Below are 13,160 nucleotides of genomic sequence, written 5' to 3'. Positions count from 1 at the left end.
AGAAAAACTTGAGATTTTTTCGTGGCGCTTCAGATACATCTTGTTCAAAAATTAAATCATTGTTTCATCGTAAGATCACATGTAAGTTTTATAGCAAAGGGGCTACTGCACAAGGCTTCAGGCTGTAGAGCCAGGAACGAGGCTTCAGGCTGTGGAGCCGAATGCCATTTTGGATTGTGATGTCACAGTGGCAATATTGGGTTACATTGACCATTACCCTGACTTTGAACTTTGACATTGACGTAGACCTTTCACCTTGACTCGGGCGGCAAACTTGAATCCGCCATCTTGGATCAGTCATTTTGTTTTCTCGAACTTCCCGCAATTTTTAATTCCGCCATTTTGTTTGATAGAACATTCAGCCAACTAGGTATCGAATGCCCCACTCCCTGTTACAATTTTCGTTAAATCCACCATCTTGAAAATCTGTAATTTTTATCAAATATATTTGGAAAAATTTTCTATTTATAAAATTGTTTTATTAATACAATTTTTAATAAAAATTATAATAACACCGTTGCGTATATCGTTACGGTCACATACTTAGATTCTAGAAATGTTCCATGTTTCATTACGCCCGCCATCTTGGATATGTATGACATCATCGTTTCACTTTTCGTTAAGGCTGCGATCTTGGGTTATAGAACTTTGTAATTTTTGTTACGGCCGTTATCTTGAAAATCCATAGTTTTTATGCTAGAAAAACGGGAAAAATTAGATAAATTATAAAAAATTAAAAATTCAAATAAAATCACTCGGCGATATTTGATTAAATGTCTCTCCTATCGCCATATAAAAAAAACAGTAATTGTTATCAGATTTTAAAAATAAAAGATTAACATTTTTTAATTTTAATTAATCTAATTTAAAAAAATATATCATTTAAAAAACACACTTACATCATGGAGTCCTTAGTTTGAACCTGGTGTGGGCAAAAAAAATTACAAATCCTTCCTACACGTAAGCCACCGACAGAATCACCTCGCGCCAGTAATGCCAAAGCATATATATCGCCACCTAGTATGACATTACGTCCGCCATAATATTTTCGTATGCTGGAAGCCGCCATTTGGTTTTTGTGTACTTGAGTGCACTGCCGCCATATTAGTTTAATTTTTACCCGCTAGAGTGCAGTAATCATTTATCATTATTGTAGCACCCGCCATATTTAAACTTGAATGATATCTTGGAAATTCGTAATTATTTAGCTATAAATTCGAGAAAAACTCCCAAATTCATTTTTTTATATCCTGAAATTGATTTACTGATTGATTTGATCAATTCGTTGATCAAAATTTGCTCACATTTTTAGTGTCATTTTTTAAATTAAGCATTGACTCGTGTTTTATAGTATAATTCTCGTTTAGACTAGCATATTATTCGACCGTTTGCGTGTATATGTCAGTCCCCAGACAGTGGGACATTCAGTTTGTTACTAGTTGCGAAGGTGAAAGGATCACCTAGTTTGTCTCATCTGGTGCCTAAGTCAAGTAATAACCTGTTCTTGTAAACTCGATGGCATCTTTAACGTCTTTAACGTCAAACTTCATAGATGTTGTACCAACGTCAACGGGAACCCTGACATCAGCGTCAACGATGTTGGCGTAGATCCCGTTGGAAAAGTCTACAAAAACACTAGAGGAGACTTCAACCGGTGTGGTTCCACCAGCATAACAGAATTTTACGCTTCCAGTGCTGGCTGCAGAGGATACCACGATGAACAACTTTACGCCCTCAATGGAGACTTCAATGGCTGGAGATTCGTCAACAATTATCGAGTATCGATGTCGTACTGTAACAAGTTTTTCTCAAACATTAGTAATCCTTGATGGCATGAGAAGATCGAATGTGCTAAGAATGTTTCACGCAAAATATTAAGGTGAAACCAATGTGCCGTTTATTGGTATGATTGGCACAGTTTTTAATTTTTAGGCTCAAATTTTCATTTTTAAATTTTTTGCATTTTTATTCTTATTTAATTTTTGTCAGACTTCTGTACACTCATATCAAACCTTTTTTTTTATCCTAGTTCTCTTTCTCTGGTTTTCGGCGCACACTAGTGGCCGTGTCCTTAAGTCTCTCCCTCTCTCTTTTCTTTGGCCGCCAGAGAGCACACTTGTCCCCCACCCCTTTAGCCCCATGCTGGTTGCAAGTCACCTAGCGCGAGATTTGCGAGTCGAAGTTAAACTTAGTTCAACTGCGCCTCCATAGAGCGCGCGGCGCTCGATGGCTATAGAGGTTTTTACCAAGCAACAGACTTTCGTTTTACCTTGCCTCGGACGTCTTCGGCTCCTTTCGGCGCTGAGCCATATCTCCCCCCCCCCCCCCCCCCCCCCTTTTCCGCCTACCGGGTCCCAGCATCCTTTTTTTTTTTTTTTTAGACGATCTAGCCGCCATGATGGATTAATGCGCGGGCTGTTGGGCTGACTACATCGGCGTCTCTGTCGATCTGCTTCTTGAATAATAAATCGCGTGCAGATCTGCCTTCTTCTGCGCTATAGGATGTAATCGTCTTGGCCGAGGGAATTTTTCCCTAAAACTTTTCTTTGTCTTCTGTTAGTTAGTCAGCCAACCCGAATAGCTACGTTTTAGTATAATTATTTTAAATTCTTTTCTTTGTGCTTCCGCGACATCTCCGCGATGCGCGTCCTAACTGGTGATCGTGCAACATGAATGGAATCATCTGTCATCACCCTGCTTCGGTGAGTCTTTTGCATTCAATATTTCCCCCAATTCGCTCCCTTTTAGCGGGCTTTTGCCTGATTGATGGTCTGTCTGCTACTTGGTCTAATCTCTGTCGATATTGGACCTTGTTGCAGGCAGGGTGCAAGAGATACCTACCGATTGAAGAAACACCCCCGTCATCCGAGAGTCACCCCTCCACAAATGGTCGTGATTGAAAGTCAATTGAGTGAACCCCAACCAAATTTATTCTGCTCTTCCCGCCGAATTTTACCTGGTCGTGAGTTCTGAACGACAAAATTTCATCAATCTTGGTGTGCCAGTGGACAGGGGAGAAGTTTTTGTGAACTATGTAAAGTTATATCTTCAGTAATTATGACTCAAGAAGAATTAATCCTTATTGGACATGGGTATATTGTAATTTTTTTTGCATAAGATTCAAAACCAAGGCAATATATTCTAACTATTTTTGTAAACATTTCACTATGGCTAGAACCTTGTTAAATTTTCGCTAGATTCGCGGTCCGGACTCGCTAGCACTATAAATTGTGTTCATGTTTTCTTAATTAATGATTGCTAAGATGTTAAAATGCTTATTGGTTGATTGATGGTTAATCTGCCTTCATCTTTTCTGGTAAAATCTAAGTAAAGAAAGATTATGCACTACATAAAAGAATATTAATATAAATAAACCAGCAAGCCTATAGATCACATGACTTATTTTGTTGTTTTTATTTAATTGAGTACCTATATGTATATTTCTACCGATCCACTGACTCCCAAATGGATGGTTTGTAGGGAGTTTCTAAATTATTTTGTTCCCCGCTTCGTGCCACCTCTGGTGATGTTCGAATTTTATGTGAATTTTGTAGCTTGTTGCTCAGCTGTTTCCTAGGACTTTTAAGAGGTGTTATAACACTAAAAATCAAGGGCACGAGGGGCGTTACACCAATGTCGTAAGCAGTTTTCCAGAAAAGATTATTTAAAAAGACACTTGAAGACATGAAAAGGTCGTGCTGCGCGGCAGAAATAAAGGTTTCACTACAACAGCGAATGATTGAGTCGCTTAAGAGTAAACAAGGAGTTAGTACTACTTCAGTTACCACAGTATTCGGTTCGGGTCTGAAAGGTTCGTCTACGTCAACTAGGCATACTTGCTGCTATTGTGATATCTCGTTTGCATTTCTTCATGGTGCGCCAAGACATGAGCGGAGTAAATGCATGAAGAATTCATCTCGTATGAAGTTTTGCTGTGATGAGTACCATGTCTAGTTTACACGTATTGAAAGTATGCGTCGTCATGCACAAAATGTAAAGGTGAAGTCCATGTGCCTACTGATAAACTACATGCAAATATTTCTACTCCTCGTTGTAAATTGGAAACTCGTATGCGTACAAGCAGATAAAAAGATGCTCAGTAACAGAATACGACGAGGCCTGGACATGAATCCAAGCCTAAAACTGTGCTCGGTGAATTACAGGTAAATGATAACAGATTCCACTTGGTGAAATCTATTTTCTAAATACGTTTAGTAAGTCGAAAGATGTTTGTTCTTTTCTTGACGGTATTAGGCCAAACATTATCAATAAGCTTACTGATAAAATAGCTACATACGGAACTTTGAAATATAACTTGTGGTTAAACTGTGTATATGACAAACCATATCTCTTCGAGGACAAAGTGAATAAGTATAATCAATAAAGTGATCTCTCGCTAATAAATTCCAACAATGTGAGTCAGTCTGTTAAACATAGTGTCGAGAAAATCTGTCGGAAAGAAAAAGACTATTTGGGCAAAGGATATGACTGGTCTCTATCTTCAATTAAAAGATTGGAGCTAAGAATTAGTCACATTCGCAAGTGTTCTTCTAGTAGAATATAAATTATGTAATAAATCGTATTTGTAAACAAGCGTTTTTTTTTCGAAACTGTCACTTTTATTTTTAATTGATGTGATATTTCTTTGCGTTGGCCAAGGATCGAACCAATGGCATGAATAGATTAGTTCTTTCAGTAACGTAATAATAATTTTTTTTAAAGATTTTTGAAATTTTCTTGAATTTCTAGGTTAATTATTACAGAATTTTTTAAATATAGGTCAATATGCCATCATCGGCTTACTAGAGGCTAGTAAATAAGGAATTAAAGTTTACATTAGGACCTTTAGCCATATTTTATTGATTAATATTGTTTTATAAAATTAAAATATTTACATCGGTTGAGTAGCAAACCGAGGACAGGAACTGGTCGAACCACTCAGTATATTATTTGCAGATTTATTTTATGAATTTTGGGAATTTTTCCCGAATAAATAGCTAAATTTCCATGATGGCATCCAAAGTTCAATATGGTGGGCACCATAAAAATAATAAATGATTACTGAAATCTAGCAGGTAAAATATAATCACATATGGTAGTAGTGCACTCCAAAAGACGAAAACAAAATGGCGGCCTCCAGCAGACGAAAAAAATATGGCGGATGTAACATCATACTAGCTGGATATATATATATATATATATATATGCGCTGTCATAAATGGTGGGAGGTCAGTCTGTCAAAGGTTTTGGTAGAGGGAGGTTCTATCGTAAATTTTTTTGCCCTCACCATTTCTAAACGAGGAATCCTTGATTTAAATGCATTTTTAAAATAATAATTTATTAAAATTTGATTATTAGATTTTCTCATAAAAATCTGATAATAATTTACAAGTTGGTGGTAGTGACACCATTATCCAAGATGGCGGAGTAATTTTATTAAAATTTTTGTTCTTTTCATTCTTTTTATTTACTTCCGATTTTCTAGCATAAACATAATAGATTTTTAAGATGGCGGCTACAACTATAATTGCAATGTTCTAAACTCCAAGATGGCAGCTTTAACGAAAAGTGCATCGATGACATACACATCTAAGATGGCGCGCTAACGAAACATTAAACATTTCTATAATCTAAGATGGCGACCGTAACAATATGTGAAATAAAGTTTTTAAAATAATTTTATTAAAATTTAAGTAAGCAATTTTTTTTTTTTTTTTTTTTTTATGAAATCGTGATATTAATTATGGATTTTCAAGATAGCGCCCGTAACGAAAGTTGCTACATTAGGGGGTGGGAAATTCGGTTCCTAGATAGCGGAAATTTTGAGAAAACAAAATGGTGGATCCAAGATTGCCGTTGGGGTCAAGGTCAAGCAAGGTCAAAGGTCAATGTCATCCAAGATTGCTGCCGTAACATCGCAATCCAAGATGGCGATCGGCTTCACAGCCTGAAGCCTGGTTCATGGCTCCACAGCCTGAAGCTTGGCGCAGTATCCCATTTTCTATATTACTCGCATATTTTCGTCTTCTTAATAAGCGAGCAACAGTAGGCTTTGAAAAGATGAACACGCCACTGTTAATTACGTCTTTCTTGAGAATAGTTCTTACTTAAATTGTTATTTATAAGTTATTTGCCAAAATTTTATTTCATTAAGTGTTTCTACATGGCCACATAAACTTAAATGTGTAAATGTTTTTTTTTAGAATCCTAGTAAATATTTACATTAATGCAGAACATTATTGTATAGATTAACATATTAGTAATTAATATGTACAACATTTAACATATTGTCTAAGGAAAGCATTGTTTTTAATTGTAAAAGCCCAAAAGAACGAGCTTCCTTCTAAGGATTCGAATTCAAATAAACTTAATATGTATTAATTTATCTTGTAAAAAATATTGTTAGTTTTCAAAATAAATGCATGCAAATAAAATGTGGTAAATTTAATTTAAAAATGTAAAGTTTTCACTAAAAGTAACAAAATGTGTCTTTAAACTTTGATACATAAATATAATGCTTTTAATTTGTTAAGAATATGTTAATAATTTTCATTAAATGGATTAACAAAATAATATCATAAGAATTTGTTTTTTTTCTTCTATTATTTGACTTACAAAAACGGAGGGAAAAGATTTTTTTTTAGCGTTTATCTCAAAATATACCAGCAAATATAAGTTAATGCTACAAATTTTTTTTTTTCAAACATGCTGGTGTGCTAACACTGACCGACCTTTGTAGCCAGTGCTCCTGCACTGCATTTTTCTACTCCATCTATATATGTGTGTAAATTTTATGGAAACTTAAATTGAGTAAAGTTTTGAATTTGCGGTGCAAATTTGTAATATATGTACTTTGCATATAGTAAATAAAAACGTTTAACGTTTAACATGGTTAAAAATTGTAGTTAAATTTTTGGTAAAATTAAATCTTCGTTTTATTTTTAATTCAATAGTAGATATAGTTTAGTGAGTGTGCGTTCTATTTTTACACGCTTTATATTAGCTTCATCTGTAGGTTTGTTTGTTAGTTTGTTTTAATGTTTGTAACCAACTACTTTGGGTGCGAATTGACCCACTTTAAACGGCCAAATTTCATTCAAACATTGTAGATTTATGGAGGACCGATGACAATACACTAATTTTAAAATATTATTCCATTATTTAATTTGTAACATAAGATTTTTGTCAATTGATATTATTTCACAATATTTAGTAGGCTTTGTTTATATCATTATCTTTGAAAGATTTATGCAATGGGAGTGCATGACTTGATGTAAGTTTTTGGACATACACCATTGCTAAAAACTTTTTTTGTTGAAGAAAAAACTAAAATATAAAAATAAAGAAATATATAAATAAAACCCAAAAAAAGGAGACAAAAAACACAAAATTAAGCACAAAATTGCTGTTGTCAACAAGGATATAAACACCACAAAATATTCCGTGACAGGAATATGGTCAACAAAACAAAGAAAAACAAAGTAAATGTACTAAGAGAACGAAAAAAAAAACCACAAATGATGATGACACAGAAATATTGAACCCAAAAAATTCACCACAACTGTTGAAACGAAATAAAACACGACAAAACGAAAAGACGAAACAAACACAATAGTTTTACCAAAACAGAAACAAGCGACGTTTCGGGAACTGCAATCTGCTCCCGTCCTCGGGCAGAGACGCACATGGTACGGAAACACAGGTGCGACTGAGCTGGAAAAATTAGGGTATTTATCAGAGAAGGGGCTACATCTTGCTCAGCCAATGGCAGACGAGCTGTCTCCCCATTGGCTGTGCACCATGGAGTTAAAGCGGATTGGTTATGGTAGGTTGAGTATTGGCTATTGTTTTGTGCTGCAGGGATGTTATATCGCGCCAAAGACCAACTGAAAGAAAAGAGTTCGCACATTGTAAAGAAAACCATTTCGCTCATGTGCGAACTCTTTTCTTTCAGTTTGTCTTTGACGCGATATAAACAAAGCCTTCTTAATATTGTGACATTTAATTAAATGAAAAGTGAGAGTGGGTTATGATTATTGTGAATAGTATACTTTCTTGAAGAGAATATTATCTATATTTGTAAAAATATGAAGAAAAAAAACCTGAAATAAGGGCTTTAAATGTTGTTTCTTTCGTTAAATAGAGAAACACAATTACGTATTTGTTTCATTTTACCAATTAACCAAGAGTGAAACATTATTATAAAACAACATTTTCTGCAAATATTTCACGAAACATGGAAAAAATGAGGTTTGATTTTATTGTGAAACCAGCAGCAGATGGGAAATCAAACACCATTTTCATAACCACAATAGCTACACCTGATGGTCAGATTTTTGAAATTCCACTCGAAAACAACAATGCAAATCCACACCAAGCAGTTACAAATACTCCAAACTATGCCAAGGTCAGTAAATCATAAAATAAAGACAACAAACATGGAAAATATGGATAAGTTTGTCAGATGATATATTAAAAACATATTTGGATAGAGAGTAAAACTTACAGTTTAAGGAATTTTTACCTGGAATAAATTGAGGAAAAAACAAAAAATGCTGTATCTATACCTAGTGGATCAAATAAAAAATTCGAAACACTGTTGGAAAAATTTCTTGAATAAAAATAAACTATATCTGAAACTCAAAATTTAGGGAAAATTGCAAAATATTTGATGATTGATAAATTCACGGGCAGAAACTCAAATGCTTACCAGTGGATTAAAGATTTCAACAAAGAATGTGAACGTTTCCTAATCAAAGAAGACAGAAAGAAAATAGAAATTTAAAAACATTTCTTAGAATACTCCAGTGTAGTTTGGTACAACTGCATGCAAATGAAACTTACAGTAGAATCGGACTGGAACAAATGAGAGAAAAATTTTTGTGAGACATTTGCAAACAAAGGATGGTCATCCATCAGATATGCCGACTTAGAATAAACATCAATGACTTCCCGAATATATTGATTTTCATAGCAGGATATTGAAATTATTGAGTACTGTTGTCTTCAACACGCTTTATTGGATATATATATTAGAAGCAGCCAATATCTACTCAAATTCACTTTAACCCTTTAATTCCCAGCGTGTCCATATGGACACACTTTTAGTACTCTACAAAAAAAGCGAGAGATTTTTATTGGTGAAACTTTTAATGTTGGTACCTATGCTATGTGATACAGCAGACATGTTAGTTTTTTTTTCAGGTATAAACTACTTTGGTTCATTATTTTTGTGGTGATGTGTGACAGTGCCAAATAGTGAATATTTTTATAACTCAGAAACCATGGACGTTGACAAAGAGTAAGTACTATATCATTCCCTAAAATAATACTAATTATATATGTTGGTATTGAAAATATAGCCTAAAGGCATGTTCTTTTGAATGTTGAGGTTAAGATTCCTGTTTATTGGAAAGTCTTATCTTTATTTGGCATGAAATGTTGATGTGTCCATTTGGACACGCTAGGCATTCGTGATATCACTTTTCACTACAAGTATAGAAGTAAATAAAAATTGAGAATTCTTATTACAAAAAGTTAAAAACTATTCTAGCCATGCTTAAAAATTTTACAATGAACACTACGGACACTAAACATGATTTTTTTTTTAGTTATAAATGAGTGCAATCACTATTTTTTAGCAATTACGAATGTATTTCTGTTTACAGCTATTTCCATGTAAACAACATTCAATATCGTTCTCTAGTTTCATCTCAGCTGAGACTTAAAAAATGCATGTAATTGTATATCAACCTGTTCACTGCTACAAAACTAAATGTTTTGTCATGAAAATAACTGTACAAATATTCACTCGTTCGTGACACAAACTGTCATATTCTGGCATTACAATGATTGAAATGATTCTTTATTGCAGACATTGGAAGAACATTCTGCAGCCAGATGTGTCTGTCCAGGAGGCTTTGGACATTATTTTTGCTGATGCTGAAAATGAAGCTGGCACTGCAGAAACAGTATATATTGCACCACCGGATCCGTCTGTTCTGACTGATGAAGACTCTGGTGATGAAGATACCGGTGGAATAGCAGACAACTTGAATCCTCGGCAACTAAGAGCACAAGCAGAATTACGATACAATGATCAAAGGGATGAAGAACCCACCAATTTTCAACATCTAGCAACATCAACAAAGAGAACATGGGTGCATGGGAACATGGAATCGTGTTTGAAAACTTTTCCTGGACAGGACTTTAGTAAATATAAGGACTTTTCAATTGTAGAACTGTTTGAATTATTCATCGATGATGATATCATTGAGTATTTTGTTCAGGAATCAAACAAGTATGCTATTTTCAATAACTATGAACATCCTCGTATTACTAAGAATGAAATTAGGTGTTTCATTGGAATTTTGATTCTCAGTGGTTATAACAGTGTTCCCAACAAAAGAAATTACTGGGAAAATAGTAAAGACACCAGAAATGAGTTAGTGTGCAATGCAATGAGAAGAAATAGGTTTGAGCAAATCCTTAGGTTTTTGCACTGTGCAGACAACAATATGATTGATAATGAAGACAAAATGTGGAAAATTAGGCCCTTGATAGAAAAAATCCAAAAGAAATGCCTAGAACACTTCATTCCACAACAGAAGCTCTCGTATGATGAATCAATGGTGAAATATTTTGGAAAACACTCTTGCAAGCAGTTTATTAGAGGGAAACCGATACGATTTGGATATAAAGTGTGGAGTTTGACTTCTATTCAGGGATATCTAGTAAATTTTAGAATTTATCAAGGGAAATCACCTCGTTCAAACACAGACTATGATAATTATTTTGGTAAGGCAGCTGCACCACTCATTCAAATGATTGAAGACTTCAGTGCAGAAGTAAGAGCTTTGCCTTTCCACTTCTTCTTTGACAATCTGTTCACTGGGTTAAATCTGCTATCTTTTCTTAGAGATAAAGGATACGGCGGTACTGGCACAATTAGAAACAATAGGATACCTAAATCTTGCCCAATGCCATCTAATAGTATTCTACTAAAGAAAGAAAGAGGACATTATGAATCAGCTATTGTCAAAGAAGATGGTGTCATAGTATCCAAGTGGGTCGATAACGCAGTAGTATCCATTGCATCAAACTGTCTTGGTGTTGAACCACTTTCTACAGCAAAACGATATTCTCAGAAAGAGAAACGCATCATTCAAGTGCAACGCCCCTTTCTTATTGCAGAGTATAGTCAGAAAATGGGTGGCGTGGACCGTCTGGATCAAAATGTAGGCGCATACAGGATAAACATCCGAAACAAAAAATGGTACTGGCCTCTGTTGTCATGGCTAATTGATGTGTGTGTCCATAATGCCTGGCAGCTGGCAAGAAATTCAGGAAAGAAATATTCACATTTAGAGTTCAGGCGTGAAATTGTCCAAGTGTACTTATCGAGGTTTGCAAATCCATCCAAAGGTATGGGAAGACCATCTACTTCATCAGGCAAATCAAGAATACCTGATGAGGTCCGATTTGACAGCCTGAATCACCTCGTGAAAAAGTGCAAGAAAAAAAGATGTGCAGGAGAAGGATGCCGGTTGAAGACTTCTGCAGTCCGCACTATGTGTGGAAAATGTGACGTGGGACTGTGTTTGGACTGCTTTGAAACATTCCATTCCAAATGAAAATGATCTGTTAAAAAAACTTTGTAGGCCCTACATCAAAGAACTGTGGAGAAATAGTTTGGGGAGGAAGATTATGTATGTGCAATGAAAATAAGCAAAAATTAACAATATTGTAAAATTCAGAAATTTTTGCTCTCATTACTGCTTAGTGTGTCCATATGGACACGTCTATTTTTAGCCAAAGTAAGAGAAATAGAATTTTTATATCATTTTTTTGGGTTTGTATAGTGTGTTTGTAGTTTATATGTTGAAGGAAACTGAAATAATTAAAAAAAAAATAATTTGGGCAGTAAAGGGTTAATAGTAAAGTCATGAAATAAATAAAAAATTGAGCCAAATCTAGAGACAATTCTGATATAAAACAATATTTATCGATTTTATTTTAACTGCAGCCAATATCTATTCAAAATCTACTTTAATAGTAAATTGATGTAATAACTATCAAGTATTTTACATTGTTATAAAATTTATTTCATACGTCGATAAAGAATTATCACTTTAAATTATAAATAAACCAAACTAAAAAGTATAAAATAAATAATAGTTAAAAAACTAAAAAACACGCTTTATATAGAAAACCAAACTAAAAATAGATAATAAATTTTAATAAATTTGAATTAAGAATATTGTAATAAATTTTAATAAATATAAATTAATAATAGTGTATAGAGCGTGTATCAAAATTCATGTTACAACGCTTGAGGGTAGAAAGCTCTTATTATTTGCAACAATTTTTGCCAATAAACATGTTGCCGGAAACGCGTAGTTAAGCCCATGTAGCCCCAGAAAGAGTCAGCGTAGGCAACCCGTTGTAGAGTTTTATGTTGTGGATGTGCGGGCGTTCGAGTAGAGAAATAACCTTTTTAATCGTGACACAGATTTTAATTTCACTCTGAAATCAATCATAGCTTCGGTTTTTTTTCACAGCATTGAAATTGTGGCATACGTTTTAACAACGTGACAGCCTCAAGCAACGGCTCAAAAACACGCCCACCTTAAGCGACACAGAGGTGGCAACGGCGAATCATGTTTTCACGGATACGCTGGAGTATGTGTGGAGTCGACCTTAAGATTTCGAACGCTTCAATGATTCGCTGTGTAAGCTTTTCTACCGTTTATACTGGCGTAGCGTAGATAAGCCCTTTTACGTAACCCCACAGAAAGAAATCTAACGGGGTTAGGTCGAGTGACCATGCGACAGGGCCCGCTCGTCCAATCCATCGGTTTGGAAATGTTTGGTTTCAATACTCTCGCACTTGCAGGGAAAAATGAGGTGGTGCCCCGTCATGTTGGTACCACATCACACGTCGGACATGCAATGGAACCTCTTCAAGAAGACCTGGTAGTTCGTTCTGAAGGAAGTAAAGGTATCCGGCGCCGGTAAGTCATGGCGGAAAAAAAAAGGCCCGATGAGTACGCTGTCAACAATACCGACCCACACATTAACTGAAAAACGTTCCTGGCGAGCTGAAACACACGTTGCATGCGGATTGAGATCATTCCAAACATGACTGTTGTGCGAATTGA

At 35.0% G+C, this 13,160-nt stretch overlaps 1 protein-coding gene across 1 annotated transcript in view; it reads left to right on the top strand.

Moving 5' to 3' along the window:
* LOC134531687 (alpha-tocopherol transfer protein-like) overlaps positions 1 to 13,160 on the top strand; it is a 65,239-nt gene that overhangs the window by 31,982 nt on the left and 20,097 nt on the right. The window lies entirely within an intron of this gene.

Source organism: Bacillus rossius, chromosome 5 (assembly GCF_032445375.1).
Source record: "Bacillus rossius redtenbacheri isolate Brsri chromosome 5, Brsri_v3, whole genome shotgun sequence".
NCBI classification, from domain to species: Eukaryota; Metazoa; Arthropoda; class Insecta; order Phasmatodea; family Bacillidae; genus Bacillus; species Bacillus rossius.
The sequence above is the reverse complement of the archived record's forward strand: the minus strand, read 5'-3'. Positions and strand labels throughout refer to the sequence as shown.